Here is a 25,622-nt window from a genome sequence, read left to right on the forward strand (position 1 = left end):
GCCACCTCTGCAGGGATATTGGTGCTCCATTTAACCCTGTTAACCCTGATAAATGTTAGGGGTGGAAATGATAAACTGAAATTGGAACATAATTTCGAGAAAATTCTGATATTTTTCATTGTAACTTAATTATACTGAACCCCATCTCATAACGGGATACTGAAATATTTTGAAATGTGCTACAGAAATACAGAACAACTAGAATAGAACAATTTGTTTTATATGCTCTTTTCCTGTGCTAAGCAAACGACTGTCGTTTTAACTTTTTTCCACTGAGGCCGGGTGAAACAAGAACGAGATGAGTTCATGGGTTAAGTGTGAATTGTTAACTGTGACCTTGTTCATTAAGAGGGCGGTGAGAGTGTGGAATAATGTGGGTTTGATTTTAAAAGTTAAGAGAAATTTGGATATGTATATGGATGGGAGGGGTATGGAGGCCTATGATTCGGGTGCGGATCCATGGGATTTGGAAGACTAATAGTTCGGCATGGACGAAGAGTGGCCAAAAGGCCGGTTTCTGTGCTGTAGTGTTCCATGATTCTGTATTAAAATATCACTGTTTCCCATTCTCGCTCAGTCATGATCATTACCACTTTGATAATGAAGTTTTCGGTCGCGTTAACTCGAAGTGCGGCAAGTGCCCGGCGCCATTTCGCCAGGATTCCGCTCTGACTCCTGAAACTTTGCTTCCCGTCGCGGTCTGTTGTGGAATCCTCCCGTCCCTCGACACCAGCTCCCTAAATATCCAGGATATGGACGTGGGATCGGCGGCCACGTTTTTACGCCAAGCACATCAACTGGGCCGTGCGCACCCCATTTTACTCGGCGGCGGTGTTAAGAGAAGAATGCGCGGAGACGCTTAACCGGGATCGGAGTGGGGATGCAAATATAGTTGGGTGTACAAATCAGGAATTACTGAGCAAATGATTGCAATTAACCTCTTGTTAACATTAAATGCCTAGTTTGGATCTGTTCGCGAACACGAAGGGCTTTTCCCTAAGTCTATGACCGAACAGTAATACTACCCGAAACATTTCCCTGGACTTCATTAGAAATGAGGAAGTAAATGGTCGCTTTACCGTTAACTTGTCCCGATAATCTTCCGGCTGGAGGTGTGTACTCTATCACGGAGTAAACGTACTGTAAGTGTTCTTGGTGCTGCCTTTTGTATCAATTGACCTAGAACCTTAAAGATACTTCCAAGGGAAATGACCTGTGCCAACTGCGTTTGGAGGGAAACGTCCTGTGGGCGAACAGTTTAGAATGGAAGGAATTCATCAGAATGCTATCAGGGTAAAATCTACCAAAGCTATTGTAAAAATAAAAATAGACCGGATTCAGTGTAAGATGCCCAGTCCGGTGACTAAAGTATTCGGGTTCTTAATGTCCGTTGAGACTTACGTCTTAAGGATAGATAGACCGATAAAGAGACGGTGCAAGAGATGTGGAACTAGACATAGACAGATAGGCAGATAGGCAGATGGATATATAGATAGCTATAGAGAGATAGATCGACAGAGAGATAGATGATAGATGTATAGATAGATGGACGGAGAGGCAGACAGATAGACCAATGGAGGAAGACACAAAGACAAGAAAACATCAGAGATCATTGCAGCGAGCGAAGGGCATTTTAAAATAACCGTGGTAGAACACGTGGAAAAGAAGTAAAGCCCTTGTCGTTGGGGGGCAGGGGGTAAGAAGAGGAGGAATGCAATAATCATCCAGTGATCGTCATTGATAGAAAACTCTAGCCACTGAGGTCGAGCGAACCCTGTTATTCTTCCAAAACTAAATATAGGATCATTTATATCCAGCGAAAGTGTCATTTTGAGGACTGACGCGAAGCTCTGGAAATGCTGGACAAGGCGGCCTTTGCTTATCCCGTAATAATTTCAAATTAATCGATCTTTCCCTAAAGCAGGGGTTCCAACCTGGGGTTCAAAGAGCCCTCGGTTAACGGTAGGGGCCTATGACATAAAAACGTTTGGAACCTCTGCCCTAAAGCGATCGCTCTAATGATCTCGCATTAGGATTGCCCCTCAATTCGAAGTGGCGAAGAGTAACCTGGAAGATCAGGGCGCAGTCCGTCAAAACAGTCTGTCGCGTTCGCTGCTAATTGTGCACAGAGAAATTACCTTAGATATCGGTGAGCTCGGAACGGAAGCGAAAGGCAGGCCAGATGCCGAAGTTAAGTTCTGCACTTAAATATAGCTCAATGGAAAGTCCCGCGCCGTGCCAGTTGGCGCTCAGGTTCCTGTTTACGCTTTCAATGTCAGTGATTGTGTCTAACTGCAAAGGGCGCTATATGACACATGAGCACGCGTGGAAGGTTCTGTGCGGACCAGTTTGCTTAAACTGTATGCAAGAAACAGGTGGCGTCTAGTCGCATTCAGTTGCTTCTCTCAACCTTGTGGTCCCCATACTTTATTCGAATCCCAAAACTGTATTCGACATCCGTATTCCTTTCTAATAAGGGCATGATTAGCTTGGTACCTTTGGTGTCATTTCCCTTTACTAATGTCAGACCCGTCTTTCCATCTAATATCTGAAAATCGACCCCAGCAGATACTAAAACTCGAGTGCCGTAAGGATAGAATATTTTGGAAATTTACTACGATTTTGTTGACGAAATTTCCTCTCAGCTCAGTTCTGAATGTTTGACCTTATTTTAAAGGTCGAACCTCAATCCAAGCGAATAATTGTCTGACAACTCTGCATTTTGAGTTTTTAATTGGTAGAAGAGGTAAAGACGAACGATTTAACGTGTTTGAATTACGATAGCAGTTGGTAAGATGTCACACGAACTTACGAAAGTTACTGTGATATATTGGTATTGACTAAAGGCAGGTTAACGAAAATAGAACTTTTTAAAACTTAAGGTGGGAAGTAAATAAGCAAATATCCGAGGTACAAAGAACATGAAATATAACGCGAAAAAATGTAAGGACAAGTATTAATTTGTTAACCCTTACATACAGTATATATTATATACCTTCATAGTATGGTCCTGGTCAATCTTGACCCGGCCCAAGAATCCCCTCATTACAAGTGTCTATAGCAAATTGTGAACCACAGATCTATTTAGAATGTATAAATAGTCTATTTGACATTAATAAATGAGAGATTAATCCTTAATTAATATTTCAGAGATCTAAAACCCATATCAATAGATACGGGTCACATTGGACCTGGAACAGCCCCAACGTACATTAATCCTTAATTAATGTTTCAGAGATTTAATATCCATTTCAACAGATACGGGTCAAATTTGACACTGAACAGCCTCAATGTACAAAAAATTGTAGTACCTGTACAAAAGTATGAAATGTTTACATGTTTTCATTTTTGCGAATTTTAGGTCACTTTAGGAAAGTCATCAAATCTGGGCTAAAATGGCATTTAGGGTGTTTTCACTGTTGTCAAATGTCAAAACGGGTCAAATTTGAGCCGAAGAGTATGTAAGTGTTAAATATAGTTTTCGCAAATACCTGAAAAAAAAAACCCAGAAAATGCTAGAAATATCAGTAGATCACACAACATCTGAGGAACGCTCCGATGTCAAGTGGGTGCTTCTACGTTTGATAATAATAACGCCACTGAATTCGCTCTTTCACCGTTGGAGTAGAGCCGGCTCATTCCAGCTATGGTCTTCTCAATATCATTAGCCGGAAAGAAGTAATGTAAAAGTAGGCGATCTAACACACGCGTAATTCGCCTTTCTTCAGTTCTGTCCTTCCTCTCGGTTTTAATATCTCAAGCGTAGTTCTGGAATTTCCATTTGTATTACCTGTTGTTTCGTCTAGTGCCCTCCACTGTTCCTCCTTGAAATCTCACCAGCCGCACTCCTGACCTCGTATCTATGGTTTCTTCAGGTCCTCCAATCACGTAAATCGCCTCCAGCTCGACGTTCCCTGTATCTGTTGCTTCTTTTTGCCCGACGCTCCTTTCCATATTCTCTCCGTCTCCAAACTTAGTCGCAATCTAAATGATTGCAGCAGAAAGCTCGAGAAAAGTTCTCGCTCTGTTCTAAGTTCGTACACAGCCTGAAAATGTGTGGTCTAATGGTCCTGCAAGGAAAGAAAGGCAAGTCTAGTTGTTAATTCTGCATATATTCTATTGCATGTTATTTATAGACTCCATTAGTCCATGCTTACAGTACACTCGGTTAAAGTTTAGCTATCACTTCACGTCTATAATTGTAAAATTCTTTGTTTGCCGCTGGCATCCGGTGCCTCTCGTTCTCAATGTCGCAACCGGAAATCCCAAAATAGCTCTCCTACGCCCCCTTGCGACAGACATGGAAGCCAACTTGTGTTCTTTCCTCTCAACGCTCCGAACAACATCATCTGATGGGAAAGTAACACGGTTACTTCATTTGATACGCTCTTCACTTGAATCGTGGGCCCCGTCCATTCATCTTCTCTGGTTCCATATTCCTTAATATGGATTATTAAGGAAATAATGGTAAGCCAGCAAGTATTAAGATAAGCTAGTGAATATGACGGTAAGCTGGCCAATAATATAAAAGAGGACACCCGACGTTTCCTTCAGACATATAAAGAGTGAAAAAGATGCGAGCGTTGATATCGGGTCGCTGGAAACTAAAGCTAGCTAGGGTATAACAGCACGGAGGGAAAAAAGAAATGGCAAGTCACAATACACGAAGTTGGTCGACGTAATCTCTCACACGGGGTAGCCCTGCTATCACAGCAATCGGTCCGGAAAAATCTTCGTTGCAACTCCTCTGTGCCTTGGCAAGCTGATCATTTCATAGGTCAGAAGACAAAGGCTGCTGACTGTACTCCAGGCGTATTCTCACAAGACCCGAGATAACTGTCTGAATACATCCTTGCCCCTACGTCATCTTCCATGTTTGCCGGAAGCGGCTAGTAGGGAAAGTTTAATAGAGCTGTTAGGGAGGGTTTAAACTAATTTGGCAGGGGGATGGGAACCGGAATGATAGAGCGGAGGAAGGGGAAAACAGAAATAAATCTAAGATAGTGAGCAGTAAAGATGTCAGGAAAGACAGGCAGGTGATGGGGCAAAGGCAAATTTGTAGCCATTGGTGTGAGTTGCAGTGCAATCCAGTTGCAGTTAAATCAAAGCAAAACGTATCAAATATTGGTCTTAAGGTGTTGCACTTAAATGCACGCAGCATAAGGAATAAGGTGGAAGATCTTGTTGTACAGCTACAGATTGGCAGGTATGATATTGTGGCCATCACTGAGACCTGGCTAAAGGATGCATGTCTCTGGGAGCTGAACGTCCAAGGATACACGGTGTATCGGAAGGATAGGAAGGTAGGCAGAGGGGGAGGCGTGGCTTTATTGGTAAGAAATGATATTAAATCATTAGAAAGAGGTGATATAGGATCGGAAGGTGCAGAGTCTTTATGGGTTTAGCTAAGAAATAGCAGGGGTGAAAGGACCCTGATGGCAGTTATTTATAGGCCTCCAAACAGCTGCAGGGATGTGGACTACAAATTACAACTGGAAATAGAAAAGGCTTGTCAGAAGGGCAGTGTTATGATAATTGTGGGGGATTTTAACATGCGAGTAGTTTGGGAAAATCAGGTCAGCACTGGATCTCAAGAGAGAGAATTTGTAGAATGTCTGCGAGATGGCTTTTTAGAACAGCTTGTTGTTGAGCCTACTAGGGGATCGGCTGTACTGGATTGGGCATTGTGTAATGAACCGGAGGTGATTGGAGATATTGAGGTGAAGGAACCCTTAGGAGGCAGTGATCATAAAATGATTGAGTTCACTGTGAAATTAGAAAAAGAGAAGTCGAAATCTGATGTGTCGGTATTTCAGTGGAGTAAAGGAAATTACAGTGGCATGAGAGAGGAACTGGCCAAAGTTGACTGGAAAGATACACTGACGGGAAAGACAGCAGAGCAGCAGTTGCTGGAGTTTATGCGAGAAATGAGGAATGTGCAAAACAGGTATATTCCAAAAAAGAAGAAATTTTCGAGTGGAAAAAGGATGCAACCGTGGTTGACAAGATAAGTCAAAGTCAAAATTAAAGCAAAAGAGAGGGCATACAAGGAAGCAAAAATTAGTGGGAAGAGAGAGGATTGGGAAGTTTTTAAAACCTTACAAAAGGAAACCAAGAAGGTCATTAAGAGAGAAAAGATTAACTATGAAAGGAGGCTAGCAAATAATATCGAAGAGGATACTAAAAGCTTTTTCAAGTATATAAAGAGTAAAAGACAGGTGAGAGAAGATATAGGACAGATAGAAAACGATGCTGGAGAAATTGTAATGGGAGATGAGGAGATGGCAGAGGAACTGAAGAAGTATTTTGCATCAGTCTTCACTGAGGAAGACAGCAGTATACCGGACAGTCAAGGGTGGCAGTGAAGAGAGATGTGCGCAGTCACAATTATGACAGAGAAAGTACTCAGGAAGCTGACTGGGCTAAAGGTAGATAAATCTCCCGGGCCAGATGGAATGCACCCTCGTGTTCTGAAGGAAGTAGCTGTGGAGATTGCGGAGGCATTAGCGATGATCTTTCAAAAGTCGATAGATTCTGGCATGGTTCCGGAGGACTGGAAGATTGCAAATAACACTCCGCTATTTAAGTAGGGGGCAAGGAAGCAAAAAGGAAATTATAGATCTGTTAGCTTGACATCCGTGGTTGGGAAGTTGTTGGAGTCGATTGTCAAGGATGAAGTTACAGAGTACCTGGAGGCATATGACAAGATAGGCAGAACTCAGCATGGATTCCTTAAAGGAAAATCCTGCCTGACAAACCTATTACAATTTTTTGAGGAAATTACCAGTAGGCTAGACAAGGGAGATGCAGTGGATGTTGTATATTTGGATTTTCAGAAGGCCTTTGACAAGGTGCCACACATGAGGCTACTTAACAAGATAAGAGCCCATGGAATTACGGGAAAGTTACATACGTGGATAGAGCTTTGGCTGATTGGCAGGAAACAGAGAATGGGAATAAAGGGATCCTATTCTGGTTGGCTGCCGGTTACCAGTGGTGTTCCACAGGGATCAGTGTTGGGGCCGCTTCTTTTTACATTGTACATCAACGATTTAGATTATGGAATAGATGGCTTTGTGGCTAAGTTTGCTGATGATACGAAGATAGGTGGAGGGGCCGGTAGCGCTGAGGAAACGGAGAGTCTGCAGAGAGACTTGGATAGATTGGAAGAATGAGCAGAGAAGTGGCAAATGAAGTACAATGTTGGAAAGTGTATGGTTATGCAGAAAAAATAAACGGACGGACTATTATTTAAATGGTGAAAGAATTCAAAGTTCTGAGATGCAACGGGACTTGGGAGTCCTCGTACAGGATACCCTTAAAGTTAACCTCCAGGTTGAGTCAGTAGTGAAGAAGGCAAATGCAATGTTGGCATTCATTTCTAGAGGAATAGAGTATAGGAGCAGGGATGTGATGTTGAGGCTCTATAAGGCGCTGTTGAGACCTCACTTGGAGTACTGTGGTCAGTTTTGGTCTCCTTATTTAAGAAAGGATGTGCTGACGTTGGAGAGGGTAAAGAGAAGATTCACTAGAATGATTCCGGGAATGAGAGGGGAAACATATGAGGAACGTTTGTCTGCTCTTGGACTGTATTCCTTGGAGTTTAGAAGAATGAGGGGAGACCTCATAGAAACATTTCGAATGTTAAAAGGCATGGACAGAGTGGATGTGGCAAAGTTGTTTCCCATGATGGGGGAGTCTAGTACGAGAGGGCATGACTCAAGGATTGAAGGGCGCCCTTTCAGAACAGAAATGCGCAGAAATTTTTTTAGTCAGAGGGTGGTGAATCTATGGAATTTGTTGCCACGGGCAGCAGTGGAGGCCAAGTCATTGGGTGTATTTAAGGCAGAGATTGATAGGTATCTGAATAGCCAGGGCATCAAAGGTTATGGTGAGAAGGCGGGGGAGTGGGACTAAATAGGAGAAAATGGATCAGCTCATGATAAAATGGCGGAGCAGACTCGATGGGCCGAATGGCCTACTTCTGCTCCTTTGTCTTATGATCTATAGTACACGTTTCTCTGAGCAACAAGTTTCCCATCCAACGTATTTTAATTATAACCGCCTATCCATTTGTCTCTCTTCTTTTGAAATTAAACCTTTGCGTTGCACACATCATGCTGAATTGCCATAGCTGTCCACTCACGGAAATCTATCTATTCATATGAGGTCTCCTCGTCGATTCAGTGCAGCGATACATTTTGTGAACAGATGAAACCGAAGGAAAGATGCTTCTCACTACTGTCTGCAGCCATGAGAAAAATCCATCCATTCCTACTGTTTCAATTGCCTCAATCCATCATCCATTTCTGCCAGTACACAGCCCTAAATGTTCTAGTCGGGAGCGTAATTCGCACCACTGTCTGTGAGGAGTTTATACGTTTTCTGCATGACTCCGTGGGTCTCCCCCGAGTGCTCCGGATTCTTTCAACAGTCCAAAGATATACAGGTTAAGATTACTAAGGCTTGGACATGTTAGTAAGTAGGTGCAGTAATCTTGGTGACACTTGCAGGCTGCTCCCTGCATATCTTCGACGCAAGTGAAACATTTCACTGTATGGTTTGCTGTGCATGTAACAAATAATGCTAATCTTTGATATCTTAAATCGAACTGTACACACTAATATTTTTGTGGAACTTCGGGAAGACTTTCTGAAATTTCAAGTGCGCCACTTACCCAAGTTGGTCCATTTCGGTGTTTAATGTCCTGGTTCATATTTTTACAGCTATGCTGTATGTATTTCATTTAGCATTTCTGTAAGAGCAGTCTGTTTTGTTTTCAGCCTGTTTGGGTTATTGATGAAGATAAAGAAGAAGAAGGAAACCCGCAACTCCGAGTGAAGTCATCGGGACTCCGTCATGATGGCGTTTTTTTTTAGCAGGCTTTCTTATTTTTACGAGATCGAGTTGCTAGCTCGACGCTCAACCCAGTACGGATGGAAACCCTGCAAGGGGATCGGCTGGATTCGTACTCGGGAGCCTTCGCTCCGAGGTCCGGCACTATTGAAGAAGATAAGGGATGAGGAAAAGCTGTATGCCATCTAATTAGGATGGTGGAGCTGAGGGGAGGTTTCTCTGGTGAAGGACACTGAGATTGGGCTTGGGATTTTTGTCTGGCGGGAGATAAAGAGAGAAGATGCTGGAGCGAAGAGGCGTTATTGATCGAGGATCGGTGAATATGACGAAGCATTGAGCTCTATCTTGTGCACATTTGAGTCTTTAATTAAAATCGGCCTTTTTTTGTTTGTCTTTGCTAGCCCTTTAGTTAAGTTAAGAGTCATAAATATAATTCCTCTAATCATATGCCGTTTACTCTATGTTATTTGGTGACACTAATTAGTAACATAGTAGCAAAGTGCACAGCATCCTCACAAACCGCAGTTTGAGATGAGAGAGCCGTCTCAATCTCACTGGCTTGCCGGAATCGGAGTGTGTCTTCCCGAGACTTACGCAGTCAAAGAAACCAAGCTGATTCACGTGCTACAATTATATCCTCAAAAGTTCCTACCAGCTGTTTCTAACAGCGCTTCCCTATCCTTAATTCCAATGTCACTATTACGTTGAGAATTCCAGGTATTCTCTCTCTCTCCCTCCCCCTTCTATCTCTCTCTCTCCTCTCTCTCTCTCCCCCTTCGTTCCCTCTCCCTCTCCCTCCCTCTCTCTCTCTCTCTCTCTCTCTCTCACACACACACACACACACCCTTTCTCCATTAAAGCCTTTAACCCATACATACTCTTCGAGTCAAATTTGACCTGTTTTGATATTTGACAGCAGTAAAAACATCTCAAATGTCATTTTTTAGCCGAAATTTGAAGACTTTTCCTAAACGGACCCTAAATGCGCAAAAACGAAAATATTTTTTAAAAATAATACTTTTGTACTGGTGCTACAAATTTTTGTACATTGAGGCTGTTCCCGGTCAAATTTGACACGTATCTATTGAAATGGATTTTAGATCTCTGAAACATTAATTAAGGATTAATCACCCATTTATTAACTTCGTATAGGCTATTTATATTTTCGAAATAGATCTGTGATTCAAACTTTGGTATAGACGCTTGTTATGAGAGGATTCTTGTGCCGGGCAAATCCTGTGAACGTATAGAATATGATCAGTATGTAAGGGTTAGGCCATTGTAAATAGCTTTATCAGATGTGCTATTCCATAACCTATAGAATTCCAAATAATGATAACCAATATTTGACAACGCAGTTCTGTATAATATCTTGAGCTCTAATTTGCAAGTCTATTTTCATCGGCCGATGGAAAAATTACCCATGCGATGAACTGATGTTACTAAATGATGGTACATTACATCTTCAAGCGCACAACAGCAACAGTTCTTCGCGGTTGGACTCCTACGACACTGCTCCATTTGCTCAGGGCAAGGGAAGGTTCTGGGTCAGCCAGTTCTGCGCCTGACGAACGAGTAGACGCAAGGTACCAAGAAATCTGACCATTGTAAGGTAGCTTCCTTGCTGTTATTGCACTCCGTTACACCCTGAATCTGGGGCTGATAGCCCTCTTCGTCAATGAAGATTGAATTTCACATCGGTAGAAATGGTTTCAGTTACAACCATCTCGTTTCAGCCCGAATCCATGTAATTCCACAGCACGTTTCAAACCCAACTTAAACCGACTCAATTCTACCTTTTCGGCAGCACGGCCTTACTCCAGTCCTTCCGTGAGATAGAAGCTCCCTCTGTGTTTTTTAATGGGAACGTCTCATGACTTGGAGTGAAAAGTCTGAATCCCTGGCTCCGGCGAAAAATATGCGACGAACCTTTGATCAATTAAATACAAGTGGCTCGCCTCGCCGCCATTTTGGCTCTTAGATGGCAAAGAACAAATTCTACTTTTCAGGTCAACTTTTAATTTATTGAAGCATTTGGACAAGCAGTTCGCAATTAAGGAGGGGACTACAGATTAAATGTCCGGTCCTCATTACTACCGAGTATTATGTTATTGACGGAGCTCTGAGCCAGATTTTGTATGGAGAGATTGCATGTACCGTATCAGATTGGATGGGAAAATATGGCAAGTGCGTATGCGGCCGATTGGTCGTGCCGTGAATTTCTACGCAGAAGATTCTCCATTGGTGCCGACTTCCGTGTGCGCATGATTTCATTTATGTGGGCCCCGTTTGTTGCTCCCGCACTGGAAGTTGCTTAGCTTGTGTTGTTAGTAGCATGACTCATAAAACATATTTAATCACTCTACTCCGATGCGGTTCTTTTCCCGCGCATACTAAATAAGATCTAAATCTTTCGTTTTTCACGTAAGATAATCTTCATTCTACCTTTCAACATCAGTTGGTATCGATCGCCATCTGGGCGGAGATCTCTAAGGGTAACACGATAACAGTTATCGGATAACTCCCCTTCCTGCATTATTCCTCGTCTGGGTGTGTCTGAAAGTAAACCTGGTCACACGTTAACTTCAGATCATAGGAATATGGTGTTATCGGGCAAAGGGTCTCATTCCCCCTCAGTTTCACTGATTACACTAACAACAAAACGGAGGCCCTTTCTTCTGGTCCCTGAACCTACTGCTCTGATATCCTTCCGATTTCGGCATTATTCTTCAGCACCTCGTCTGTGTAATCTTGTCCAGTCCTAGGCGGTACATCCATAACAATCTTCAGCCACTGGACGCCTAAAATACAGTATCTTTCGGCATTATAATCCTCCTGTATTCCTCCCCATCTGACGCCTACAGCCTTAATGCCTTCCCTATCTACGTAAATACATTTAGCTCCTGCACTGCTCTCTGTGTACTACCGTCCATTTGCATCGCACGTCCATTCGTACACCATTCGTTATCTGTGAAATCCATCTATCTCATAAAGCCCCCGATCTCTTTAGGACTCTCCAGCCTCGATCCTCGCTGATCTGTAACCCCCTTTTTTCCAAAGCTGTTTCGTTGCTACTGAAATCGCTTCCATTCCCTGTCCACGTCTGTTCCCTGTTCTGTTCTTTGTTATCTTCCGCAACTCCACGACTTCTCAAAATCCCTGTATTCCTCTGTTGCGGCCTAACAACAGCAATATCCATAGTCACTGCGGGTCCGGTTTGCTGAAAATAGGACCGCACCTCGTATAGGGCCCTCCCGAAGATCGCGAGGGTTCCACTACGGGCCACCTGACCTTGTACGTCTTGGTGTTACATTCTGTCTATTATCGCCTCTATATTTGGCTTTATGATGCTAAATCTTACCTAATGGTGTAAAAACAATAGGGTTTTTGTCGTGGGTGACTTCAACTTCCCTAATATATAAAGGATTCTACTTAATGCAAGAGGTTTAGAAGGGGGAAAATTGATAGGCGAACGCATGATGGTTTCTAAATCAATCTGTAGATATTGCAACAAGAAGGGAGGCATAATAGATCTGTAGTTTGATAATCAGCTTGGCGAAGTGACTGACCATTTGCTGGAGAACATTTAAGGAATAACCATAACAGTTCCATAAGGTTTAAAATAACCGTAGATAAGAAGAAGTTGCATAAATAACATTAAATTCGAACAAATTAGGAAATATTAGGTAAAAACTTCGGAGAGTTCATTGAGTGGGAACAAAACAGCTATTTTGGCACAGATATCGAGACAGGGAGCAAATTTGGTCGAAAAAGAAAAAAAAAAATTCCAGAAAAATAGGAAAAGTTTACAAGGCTAAAAATCAAATACACCACTTGAAGATGATAAAAAAGCCAGAAACTAACACAAAGCAATATGGAAGGCCGAAAGGGTCCATGTAAGCTCACTGGCAAGCAGGAGTAAAGAGAACCACAGGGCATTCTATACATACATCAAGAGTAAGAGGATAACTAGGGAGCGAGCGGCTTATCCTCTTCGAGAAAAGTTGCATTTTGTATCAAGAATGAAGGGGTGGTAAACTATTAACGAGAAGACCATTAACAACGTGTACGTACAGAGCTATTTTGAAGTTGAATCCGTATCTCTCTGAAGGTGATGACATAGGTTGTTAGGATGGTCACGAAGGTACATGGAATTCTATTCATTTTTAGTCCAGGAATTAAGGTAGAGATTTGGGAAATTATGTTGAAGCTTAATAAAACCACAGCTAGACTGAATCTGAAGTATTGCATTCATTTCTAGTCGGCTCAATTTAGGAAGGATGTTGAGGCTGTGGGAAAAGCGCAGAAGAGGTTAGCTCGATGCTGTCTGAAATAGAGAGCATCTGCTATAAGGAGAGTTTGGTTCTGCGAATGCAGGGCTCTCAGCATCTTCAACAATCCCTCCTATTTCTCCAACAATCTTTCTGATCTTACCATCAGACAGGCGGGGCCGGAGCATTAAGACAAGATTTTTCAGGGTGGCAAATAGCTTCAGACCACAGGCCATAAGGCTACTAAACTCTTTGCCACTATCTACTCTCAGCACATCTGAGGCCCCAATAGCGTTATACTGTTAATTTTGAATTGTATCGCATATGCATCTTATTATTTGTTACTTTATTTGTGGTTATCGTGGTTGTATATGAGCTATATGTACTGTGCTATGCATCTTGTTACGAAGGCACGTTGTTTCATTTGGTGATAAATATGTGCAAGGCTGAATGGCAATAAACTGAACTTGAAACCCCTTTTATATCATATGTTTACATCAATAATACGTGCTAGTGGTTATGTATATTTTATTACATATTCGCACTTTAACCTTTGAATATATTTTTTTATAATTTTTCATACCTTATAATAATTAAGTGATGCTGTTTTGTTGCATGACATGCACTGACAGACTCATTATTCATTTTGAGATAATCCGGACATAACTGTAGTCATTACAAGTTTTGGACTATACTGGTTGAGCTACTCGGTGCTCGAAAAAACAGAACTTTCTCCCGCACCTTATGCAGGGTTTCTCCATTGCTAGCCTTTCATTCAGAAGTTACAGGCCGGCACACAGACCCAATCATTTCCTCTCTTTGCCCTCCCAGTCGCGCAGAAACTATTTATTTGACCGCTGTTCTGATAGAAAAAAAAACGATCCTTTGCATTGCATTTCGGCTGCTCATCATTTTGTATACCTTCAGAAATATCCATTGCTGTAAAATGCTCCAAGGTAAATAATCCCGTCCTGAAGAGAGAGAGAGAGAGAGAGAGAGAGAGAGGCGGGGTGGAAAAGGTCAGTGAAACCAGGAGCATCAGTGAGAGGCCGATATGGACCAGATACTAATAATGACGAACATCAATGAAGAAAGGCGATTACCTTGAAATTCCAATCCTGCTGTCAACTGGGCACATCATCATTCTCGTATTACCCATTCATGTCATTCTTCCAGAAATTCCTGCAGAAAGGTGTACACTCGGCCAGCTTAATCATGGGCACTAGCCTTCCCAGCATCGAGGACGCCTTCAAACGATGATGTCTCAGAAGAATGCATTCATCATTAAGGATTCCCATCATCCAGGACATGCCTCTTATCATTGCTAGCATCAGCGGAGTAGTATAGGATCCTGAAGACACACAATCATGCTTCCAGAACAGCTCCTTCTCCACTGCCATCACGTTTCTGAATGCACAATGTACGTTACAGCAATATATATTTTTGGTCTCTATTTGTATTTTTTATTTTGTTTTTTATTTAATATATTTCATATTGAACAATCCTTTTTATCAACGTGTTGCAATTTACTGCTGCCAGAAAAACAAAACATTTCTCGAAATATGCCACTGATAATAACCGTGGTTCTGAATTAGCCTTGCATCGAAATGACACCAAACCTGGAATAAACAGTCATTATTTCCTGATTTCTGATTCCGACCTTTCACTATTTCTCAGTTCCAGTTTATATATTATTCCAGTTAACGTTAACGACTTAACCGAAGGAAGTCTATGAAAGCTTGCAGCGGGATATGAACCAGCCAGAAAAATGTCTGAGAGTTCCGGATGGAATTTAATACAGACAAGTAAGAGTTTTTTTGCACTTTGATAGGATCTATACGATGAACGGTAGGGCCCTAAGGAATGTGGCAAACAAAGAAATCTGTGAATACAGATCCATAAGTTTCATAAGTTGGGGCGCTGGGAGCAGACCCAAATGCAAGACACAGACACTGAAGTACTAGGAACTGAAATGGACTAGGCTTAGGGACGGAACAGGATACAGACTAGGAACTAGGACATTGGTTAGGCAAGCGGGACCAGAACAAGGAACTGGGAACTAGGAGCCTGGGCTTGGAATCCGAGCCGGAGACTGGACAAAAACCCAGATCCTGGGTCTTAACTCGAGCTGGGGCCCCGGAGCTAGGCGAGGACATGACTTGACTACAGGACTGGACATGGCTTGGGTTATTCATGGCTTGGGTACTTCATGGCTTGGGTTCTTGGATGCGAGGACATGACGAGGCTTCGGTTCGGACTCCGAGAAAGAGACTGGACAAAGACCCAGAACCTGGGTCTTGGACTCCAGAACTACGCGAAGACATGACCTGGTCCTGGAAGACAGGACTAGGCGAGGCTACAGGACAGAACAAGAGACTCCTGGACAAGACGAGGGAACTCCAGCAAAGGACGAAGCACATGAACAGGACGACAACACGAATCCTTGGCTTGGTACTCAGGAACAGCCGAGCCTTGGACTTGGGACTTCAGGAACGCAGATCACAGAGGCTTGGTCTTGGTGAGGACAGGAACACAGAGCCTTGGACTTGAGAGACAGGAACACAGGGACATGGAACACTGAGCCACGACCACCCCCACCCTTGGGACCAGGACTTAGGACCGGGACTCGTACACGGAACACAGAGCCAGGACCCCCCCTTGGGAACAGGACTTGAGGCCAGGGTTCTGCACAGAATGCCGAAAACGACGAGAAGATTTTCAACACTAGGTAGCGGCAAACGGCCGGACCTACCTAGCGAGGGTTTGGACACAGAGATAAAACAACGATAGACAGTTCCTTATTTAGACACAGCAAGGCTCCGGTCTTGCTCCGGCGGTAGAACTTGGCAAGGTTGCAGGCAAGGATCCAGACACAGGTTGCAGGAAAGGCTCCAGACACGGGTTGCGGGGCAAGGCTCCAGACACAGGTTGCGGGGCAAGGCTGCAGACACAGGTTGCAGGAAAGGCTCCAGACACAGGTTGCAGGCAAAGAAGCGGAAGGGAAGGGAAGTGAAGGGAAAGGAACAGTCCAGCCTCAGGGTAACGGCAAAGATGGCCTGACTTATCCCACGGAGGCGAAGACGGGATACTCACGAGACAAACCAGCACCCACACTCGAACCCAGGACCACATATATTCCCAGCGCCAAGACGACCATCAGGTGCTTATGATTAAGCCCAACTGAAACAGGGGACAGCCGGAGGACTGGAACCGGAACGCGGACTTCACGGACCAGACCATGACAATAAGTCATTGAAAGAAACGCAACAGGTAGATAAGGTCGTAAAGAATATTGTATACTGGAGTTGAGATGTTATGTTGATGATGGAAAGACTTTGGAGAAGTCGAATTTAGAATATTGTGCGCAGTTCTGGTCTCCTACCTATAGAAAATCAATCAATAACTTTCAAAGAGTGCAGAGCAAATTTACAAGAGATGCCGCCAGGAACAAAGACCTGAAGAATAGGAAAATGTTGACTAGGTTAGGACTTCATTCCAGTGCTCAAGCGGAGAAGGATACTCTGATGAAGTTCTTTGAGAAGTCGGTCATGGCAAGATTTAACTGCTGACTCAGCAAGGATCCACATCGGCTGCAATTTGTCTTTTGCCACAATAGTTCGACAGCAAATGCAATCCATCTCTCTCTCCACTTGGCCCTGTCTACCTAGGCCAGGCTGTTTATTAATGGTTAAACTCATTCATACCCTTAGTAATAACCAGCAGACCGCAAAATCATAGCCTGAACACCTCTCTCTGCAACTGGATCCTTGACGTCCTAATCTGAAGACCACAGTCAGTGCAGATTGTATATTAAATTTAATTATCTTTGACAATCAGCACTGGCGCACCTCAATGATGTGTGCTTAGCCTACTACTCTACTGTATCTACACCCACGATTGTGTGGCTAGTCACAGGCCAAACGTCATCTATAAATGTGCCGATGACACAATGGTTGAAAGAATTTTAGGTGGTGAGGAATGTTACTGAATTCTCTGTGAGTGCTTCGAGCAGTCCGTCTTAACAGTTACACCTACGAGAAAGACCACCTTATTGAACTGCCAACATATCCAGATGGGGCTCTGTAGTCATCGCACACATGTTTCACAGTTCAGCAGTTCTCTCCCATGCGACAAATACAGACGTTTCAGATCCCACAGTACAAGTTATGATTGAGTTCAACTTGAAATTTGATGGGGAGAAAGTAAAGTCTGACTTAACAGTATTTCAGTGGAGTAAGGGATATTACAGTGGTATGATAGAGGAGGTGGCGAAAGTAAATTGGAAGGAGCTGCTGGCAGGAATGCCAGCAGAGCAGCAATGGTGTGCATTTCTAGGAAAAATGGGGAAGACGCAGCACATGTGTATTCCAAAACTGAAAAAAAACTCAAATACAAAATAGTACAGCCGTGGCTGACAAGAAACGTCGAAACCAATGTAAACACGAAAGAGAGGGTATACAACAAAACAAAAATTCGTGGGAAAATAGAGGATTGGGAAGATTTTAAAAACCTACAGAGAGCGACTAAAATAATAACTAGAAGGCAAAAGATGAACTATCAAAGCAAGCTAGCAAAAATATCAAAATGAATAGTAAAAGCTTTTTTAAGTATTTAAAAAAATAAAAGAGAGAGGAGAGTGGACATAGGACTGCTAGAAAATGAGGCAGCAGAAATAATAACGAACAACAAGGAGCCGGCTGATGAACTAAATGAGTATTTTGCATCAGTCTTCACTGAGGAAATCACTAGCAGTATGCCAGATGTTGTAGTCTGTGAAAGAAGAGCAGTGGGTACAGTTGCTATTACAAGGGAGGAGATACTCAAAAAGCTTAAAGACCTAAATGTACATAAGTCACTCGGACCAGATGATCTGCACCCTTGGAGCATTGGCTGACTAGAAGAAGGCAGCGAGTGGGAACAAAAGGATCCTTGTCTGGTTGGCTGCCAATGACTCGTGCTGTTCTGCAGGGGTCGTTGTTTGGACCACTTCTTTTTATGCTGTATATAAATGATTTAGATAATGAAATAGATGGCTTTGTTGCCAAGTCTGCAGATAATACGAAGATTGGAGAAGAGGCAGGGAGTGTTGACGAAATAGCTATGATGCAGAAGAACTTAGACAGATCAGGAGAATGGGGGAAAATGTGGCAAATAAAATATAATATTGGAGAATGCATGGACATGCACCTTGTCAGTAGAAATAAGCGTGCGGACTATTTTCTAAGCGGGGAGAAAATTCAAAAACCTGAGATATAAAGGGACTTGGGAGTTCTTGTGCAGAACACCCTAAAAGTTATCTTGCAGGTTGAGTCGGTAGCGAGGAAGGCAAATGCAATGTTAGCATTTATTTCAAGACATCTAGAATTCAAAAGCAGGGATGTGATGTTAAGGCTTTATAAGGCACTGGTGAGGCCTCAGCTTGAGTGTCGTGCAGAGTTTCTGGCTCCTTATCTTAGAACACATATGCTGGCATTGAAGAGGGTCTGGAGGAGTTTCACAAGGATGATTCCAGAAATGAAAGGGTTATTATACGAAGAATGTTTAATGGCTCTGTGTCTGTACTCGCTTGAATTTAGAAGAATGAGGGGGGATCTCACTGAATCCTTTCGAATGTTGAATGGCCTGGACAGAGTAGATGTGGAAAGGATGTTTCCCATGTTGTGAGAGTCTAAGGTAAGAGGTCACAGCCCCAGGACAGAGAGACAACCTTTTTATATAACCATATATCCATATAACAATTACAGCACGGAAACAGGCCATCTTGACCCTTCTAGTCCGTGCCGAACTCCTACTCTCATCTAGTCCCACCGACCTGCACTTGGTCCATAGCCCTCCATTCCCTTCCTGTCCATATATCTATCGAATTCAACTTTAAACGACAACATCGAATTTACCGCAACCACTTCTGATGGAAGCTCGTTCTACACAGCTGCCACTCTCTGAGTAAAAAAGTTCCCCCTCATGTTATCCCTGAACAAAGATGCGGAGAAATTTCTATAGACAGAGGGTGGTGAATTTGTGGAACTTGTGGCCGCATGCATCTCTGTGCATCTCTGGAGGCCAGGTCGCTGGGTGTATATATGGCAGAGATTGATAAGTTCTTGATTGACATGACATCAATGGTTACGATGAGAAGGCCGGGAAATGGGGTTGAGGAAGAGAAAACCAAAGGATCAGGCATGATTGAATGGCGGAGCAGCCTCTGTGGGCCAAATGGCCTAATTCTGCTCCTATGTCTTATGGCCTTATGGTCTAAGTTTCAGGAAGAGTTATTAACTTCAAGAATCATGCTCCTGAACCTAAGTGGATGACTTTCTTGATCCCACGATCGACAGATACTCTTTGAAAGATTCTACAACTCATGTCCTCAATATTATTTATGTATTTATCAATCTATAACTTTATCCTTTTATTTAATGATTGCCTATTTATTGAATGTAATTGATTTATGTATTATTTCTGTATCTGCCTATCCTTTTATCTATTTAGTTATTTGCCGTTTGTGCACACTTTTTCATTGTATCTGTTCTACTTCTCTTTCCCACCCACTGTGGCTAACGGTAAGAAAATGAATCTCAAGAGTACGATATGATGATGTATGTTAACATAGAAACATAGAAAACCTGCAGCACAATACAACCCCTTCGGCCCACAACGCTGTGCTGAGCATGTCCACACCTTAGAACTACTTAGGCTTACCCAAAGCACTCTATTTTTCTAAGCTCAATGTACCCATCCAGGATTCTCATAAAAGACTCTATCGTTTCCACTCCCACTACTGCTGCCGGCAGCCCATTCCAAGCACTCACCACTCTCTGCGTGAAAACGTACCCCTGACATCTCCTCTGTACCTACTTCCAAGCACCTTAAATCTATGCCCTCTCGTGCTAGCTATTTCAACCCTGGGGAAAAGCCTCTGGCGATCCACATGGTCAATGCCTCTCATTATCTTGTGCATTATCTTCCCCATCTTTGTACTTCTCCATATTTCTCTTAAATGTGGACATCGAACTCGCATCTACAACTTGAGCTGGCAATTGGTATTGCACACTCACTGCCATCTGAGTGAAAAAGATTCCCCTCATGCTCCCCTTAACCCTTACACTTTTCACCCTTAACCCATAATGTCTGTATGTAATGTCACCTAACGACAGTGGGGGAAAAGCTTGCATTCATTCACCCTATCTAATCCCTCATAACTTTGAATACGTTTATCAAATCCCCCCTTAGTCTTCTATATCTACGGAATAAAGACACGATTCAGGTCCTTATATCCCAGCAACTTCCTGGCAATTTTTTCCTGCACTCTTTCAATCTTATTCCATCTTTCCTGTTTAGATGACCAAAACTGTACACAATGTACGAAATCAGGCTTCACCAACATCTTATATAGTTTCATAATCACATCCTAAATTCTCTTGGTGCCAGCGTCAAATGCGCTGATTCGATTTACCACATTATCATCCAGATCGTTGATGTACATCACAAATATCAACGGACCAAGCACAACCCCTTGCGGAACACACTAGTCACAGCCCTTTAATCAGAGTGCAAATCATTTACTATTTCTTCGTGGATTCTCCTGCGAAGGCAATTTCTAATTCAATTAACTACCTCATGTTTACTACCAAGCAACAGAACCTTCTTGTCCAACCTGTCAAGTGGAATCTTGCTCAAAGCCTTGCTAAATTTCATGTCGAAAACATTTACTGCCCTGCCTTTATCAATGTTCGTGGTAACTTCCTCGAAAAACCAATACGATTGGTTGGACATGACCTACCACATACAAAACCATGCTGACTACCCCTAATCCATCTACAAAGGTATGTATATCGAAATACTTATATATCCGCTTCCACAGAATACCTTCCAATAACATTCCCACTACTGATGTCAGGTTGACTGGCCCATAAATTCCTTCTTTAAACTAGGAACTTTTCTTAAACAACACAACAACAGCAGCTATCCTCTAATCCTCTGCCACCTCACTTGTTGCTAAGAATGTTTTAATATCTCTTAAGGCCGCTACAGTTTTTGCACTAGCCTCCCACAGGGTCAGACCGAACAGCTTATCAGGCCCTGGGGATTTATCCACCCTAAGTTTCTCAAGACAGCAAAACTCTCCTCCTCTTTAATCTCCCACATCTCTTTCGACTCCAGAAATGAGCCTTATAGCCTCATGATTTGCATTTTCCCAATTAAAAAATTTCCTGTCCTCTCTGATTCTATCCTTTCCCACGATAATTCTGAAGGCCTGGGAGTGTTGATCACTGTCCCCCAGATGGTCACCCACTGAGTGATCTGTGCCCTGACCCGGTTTGTTACCTAATAATAGATCTAGTATGGCATTCCCCCTAGACAGCCTGTCAACATACTGTGACAGGGATCCGTCCTGGACACACTTATCAAACTCTGCCCCGTCCAAACCCTTGGAAATAATCAGATGCCAATCAATGTTAGGGAAGTTAAAGTCACCCATAATAACAGCCCTGTTAATTTTGCACCTTTCCAAAATCTGCCTCCCAATCTGCTCCTCGGTATCTCTGCTGCTACCTGGGGGCCTATAGAATACTCCCAATAGAGTAACTGCTCCCTTCCTGTTCCTGACTTCTACCCATACTGACTCAAAAGAGGATCCTGCTACATTACCCACCCTTTCTGTAGCTGTAATAGTATCCCTGAGCAGTATTACCTCCCCTCCTCCCTATCTCCCCACTCTATCCGTTATAAAACACTGAAATCCAGCAATATTGAGAATCCATTCCTGCTCTAGTCCCAGTCAAGTCTCTATAATGGCCAGTACATCATAATTCCGTGTATACATCCAACCTCTCAGTTCATCACCTTTGTTCCTGATGCTTCTTGCATTGAAGTACACGCACTTTAACTCTTCTACCCTCCTACCTTTACACCCTTTATTCTACTTCTCTTTCCTCAATCTCTATGTTAGATCTGGCTTTACTCCATGCACTTCTTCCACTGCTCTATCGCTCCGGATCACATCCCACTTGCAAATTAGTTTAAACCCTCCCGAACCAGGCTAGCAAACCTACCTGCAAGGATATTGCTCCCCCTAGAAGTTCAGGTGCAACCCATCCAATCTGTACAGGTCCCACAGAAGAAATCCCAATGATCCAAAAATCTAAAACCCTGCCCACTGCACCAACTGCTGAGCGAATCTCCTCCAATTCTTACGATGATTATCACGTAGCACTGGCGGCAATCCTGAAAACACCACCCTCGATGTCCTGTTTTTCAGCCTTCTGCCTTGTTCCCGAAACTCACACTTCAGGACCTCATCCCTCTTCCTGCCTATGTCATTGGTGCCGACATGTATCACGGCTTCTGGTTGCTTTCCCTCTCGCCCCAGGATGTCGTGCACCCGGTCAGAGATATCCCGGACCTTGGCACCCGGGAGGTAACAAACCATGCGGGTGTCCTTCTCACGTCCACAACTTTCCTGCCTGCTCCCCTGACTACAGAGTCTCCAATACCGACAGCTCTCCTCTTCTCCGTCCCTCCCTTCTGCACCACAAGGTCAGATTCAGTGCCAGAGACCCTGCCACCGTGACTCACACCTGGTCGGTCGTCCCCGCCAACAATATCCAGGACGGTAAACTTATTATTCAGGGGAATGGCTACAGGGGTGCTCTGCACTACATGTCTACTTACCTTTGCTTTCCCCCCTCTGACTGTCACCCAACGACCTGCTTCCGGCAGCCTAGGTGTGACTACCTCCCTGTAGCTCTCATCTATGACTGCCTCATTCTAACTTACGAGTCGAAAGTCATTCAGCTGCTGCTCCAGATTCCTTACATGGTCTTCCAGATCGCCCAACCGTATACACTTCTGGCAGATATGACTCTGCGGGAGAGGAGAGGTCCCCCAAGACTGCCACATCTCACATGAGAGGAACACCACCGTCTCAGGAAGCATTATAATGCCGAACTGGAACAAGCTCGTCCTCCGCCTCTTCTCATTGAAGCCTCTCGAGTCAAAGCCTCAAAGCTCCACTCCTTCACTAGCCTACTCATTCAATGGCCGCTTTCCACATACCAAATCTCTTCAAGCTACTAATAAAATATAGCCGCTGTCTTGCCTTGTTTATAACTGCATCGATATATTGGGTCCAGGTTAGGCCTTCACAGATCTTGACACCCAGGAACTTGAAACTGCTCACTCTCTCCGCTTTTGATTCCTCATGAGGATTGGTATCTGTTCCTTCGTCTGATCCTTCCGTAAATAGACAATCAGATGTTTGATCTTACTGACGTTGTGTGCCAGGTTTTGCTGCGGCACCACTCCACTAGTTGGCATGCCTTACTCCTGTACGCCCTCTCGTCACCACCGGAGATTCAACCAACAATGGCTGAATCCTCAGCATATTTAGAGATGGTATTTGCGCTATGCATAGCCACATAGTCATGGGTATAGAGACAGTAGAGCAGTGGGCAAAGCACACACCCCTGAGGTGCACCAGTGTTGATATTCAGCGAAGAGGAGATTTTATACCAATTCGCATAGATTGTTGTCTTCCGGTTAGGAAATCGAGGTTCCAATTGCAGACAGAGGTACAGAGGCCCAGGCTCTGCAACTTCTCAATCAGGATTTTTGGAATGATGATAAGAAATGATGAGGTATAGTCGATGAATAGCATCCTGTCATAGGTGTTTGCGTTGTACCCGTGTTCTAAAACTGCGTGGAGGGCAATTGAGATTGAAACTGCCGTTAACCTATTGTGCGATAGGCAAATTGCCACGGGTCCAGGTCCTTGTTGAGGCAGGAGTTCAGTCTAAACATGATCAACCTCTCAAAGCATTTCATCACTGCAGGTGTGTGTACTAAGGGGAGATAGTCATTATGGCAGCTTACATTATTCTTCTTAGGCACTGGTATATTTGTTGCCTTTGTGAAGCAAGTGGGAATTTCCGCCCGTCATGAGAGGTTGAAAATGTCCTCGAGTACTCCTGGCAGTTGGATGGCACAGGTTTTCAGGGCCTTACCAGGTACTCCATCGGGGCTTTCCGCATTGCGAGGGTTCACTCATTTTTAAGACAGCCTAAATTCGGCCTTTGATACAGAGATCACAGGGTCATCAGGTGCATCAGGGATCTTCACAGCGTGCATCGAAGGCGTTGAGGTCATCTGAGCTTCATTCTATTGGGTTTCGCTTTGTAGGAGGTAACGTCTTGCAAGCCCTGCCAGAGTTGTCGTGCACAATGTCGCCTCCTAACTCGTTCCAAATTGTGTCTTCACCATTGAAATAGCCGTCCGCCTGGTTTTCGGGTACAGGCTTGGATCGACAGACTTGACTGCCACAGATCTAGCCTTCAGCAGAAGACATACCTCGTTGATCATCCAGGGCTTTTGGTTTGGGAATGTGCAGCAAGTCTTTGTAGGCACACACTCACCCACACAGGGTTTAATAAAATCGATAACAACTGCGGCATATTCATCCCGGTTCGAAAATGAATCCCTGAATACAGTCCAGTCCACCGATTCAAAGCAGTCCTGTAGGCGCTCTTGTGCTTTCTTTGTTCATACCTTCTTAGTCCTCACTATTGGTGGTGCAGTCTTCAGTCCCTGCCTATACTCAGGGAATAGGAGTACAGCAGGTGATCAGACTTACCGATGTGAGGGCGTGGAATAGAACGGTAGGTATTCTTGATGGTGGTGTAGCAATGGCCCTCTGTGTTGTTTCCTCTGGTGTTGCAAGTGATCTGTTGATCGTAATTGCTTAGAGAGTTTTTTCAGACTGGCCTGGTTAAAATTTCCCAAAACAATGGTGAATGCGTTAGGATGCGCTGCTTCGTTCATGTTGAACTCATTATTCAGATCATCCGAAGCCTGATTGACATTGGCCTGAGATGGAATGTATACTTCTGCCAAAGTGACCCCGGAGAACTCCCGTGGTAGGTAAAAAAATAAGCGGGATTTAACTGCTAGATAGTTCAGGTTTGGTGGTCTGCGACAGCATTGCCATATTTGTGCAACAAGAAGAGTTTATCACGAGGAATTTTCCTCCAGCTCTGTTTTTAAGAGACTATGGATCTATCCTGACAGTGTATACTAAACTCGTCGATCTGAATCGCTGCATCTGGTACGGAAGGGGTTAACCAGGATTCCGTGAAACAAAGTACACACGCGGTTCTAATGTCCCTCTGATTCAGCACCCTGGCTCTGATATAATTGATTTTTTTTCAGCAGATATGCGGCACAGCTTTATGCTGAGGGTTTTCTATGTTTCTATGTTTCCAGATACTGCACGTTTGCCAGCAAGATAATCAGTATTGGGAGTTTAAAGCCCTGTTTCCTTAAACGCACTTGTAACCCCGATCTACAAACACGCTTCTTCCGTGGGCGCTTCCATCCACAGTTGTTTCCATCAGATTAAGCAGCAATGGTTCGTTTAAACCCATTAAGACATCTTTGTTGACTGTGCTGGCCTTGGAAGCAGTTGTGCCTTTTAATCTTATCCATTGAGAGTACTGCTGC

This window comes from Mobula hypostoma, chromosome 2 (genome assembly GCF_963921235.1).
Source record: "Mobula hypostoma chromosome 2, sMobHyp1.1, whole genome shotgun sequence".
In the NCBI taxonomy this organism is placed as follows: Eukaryota; Metazoa; Chordata; class Chondrichthyes; order Myliobatiformes; family Myliobatidae; genus Mobula; species Mobula hypostoma.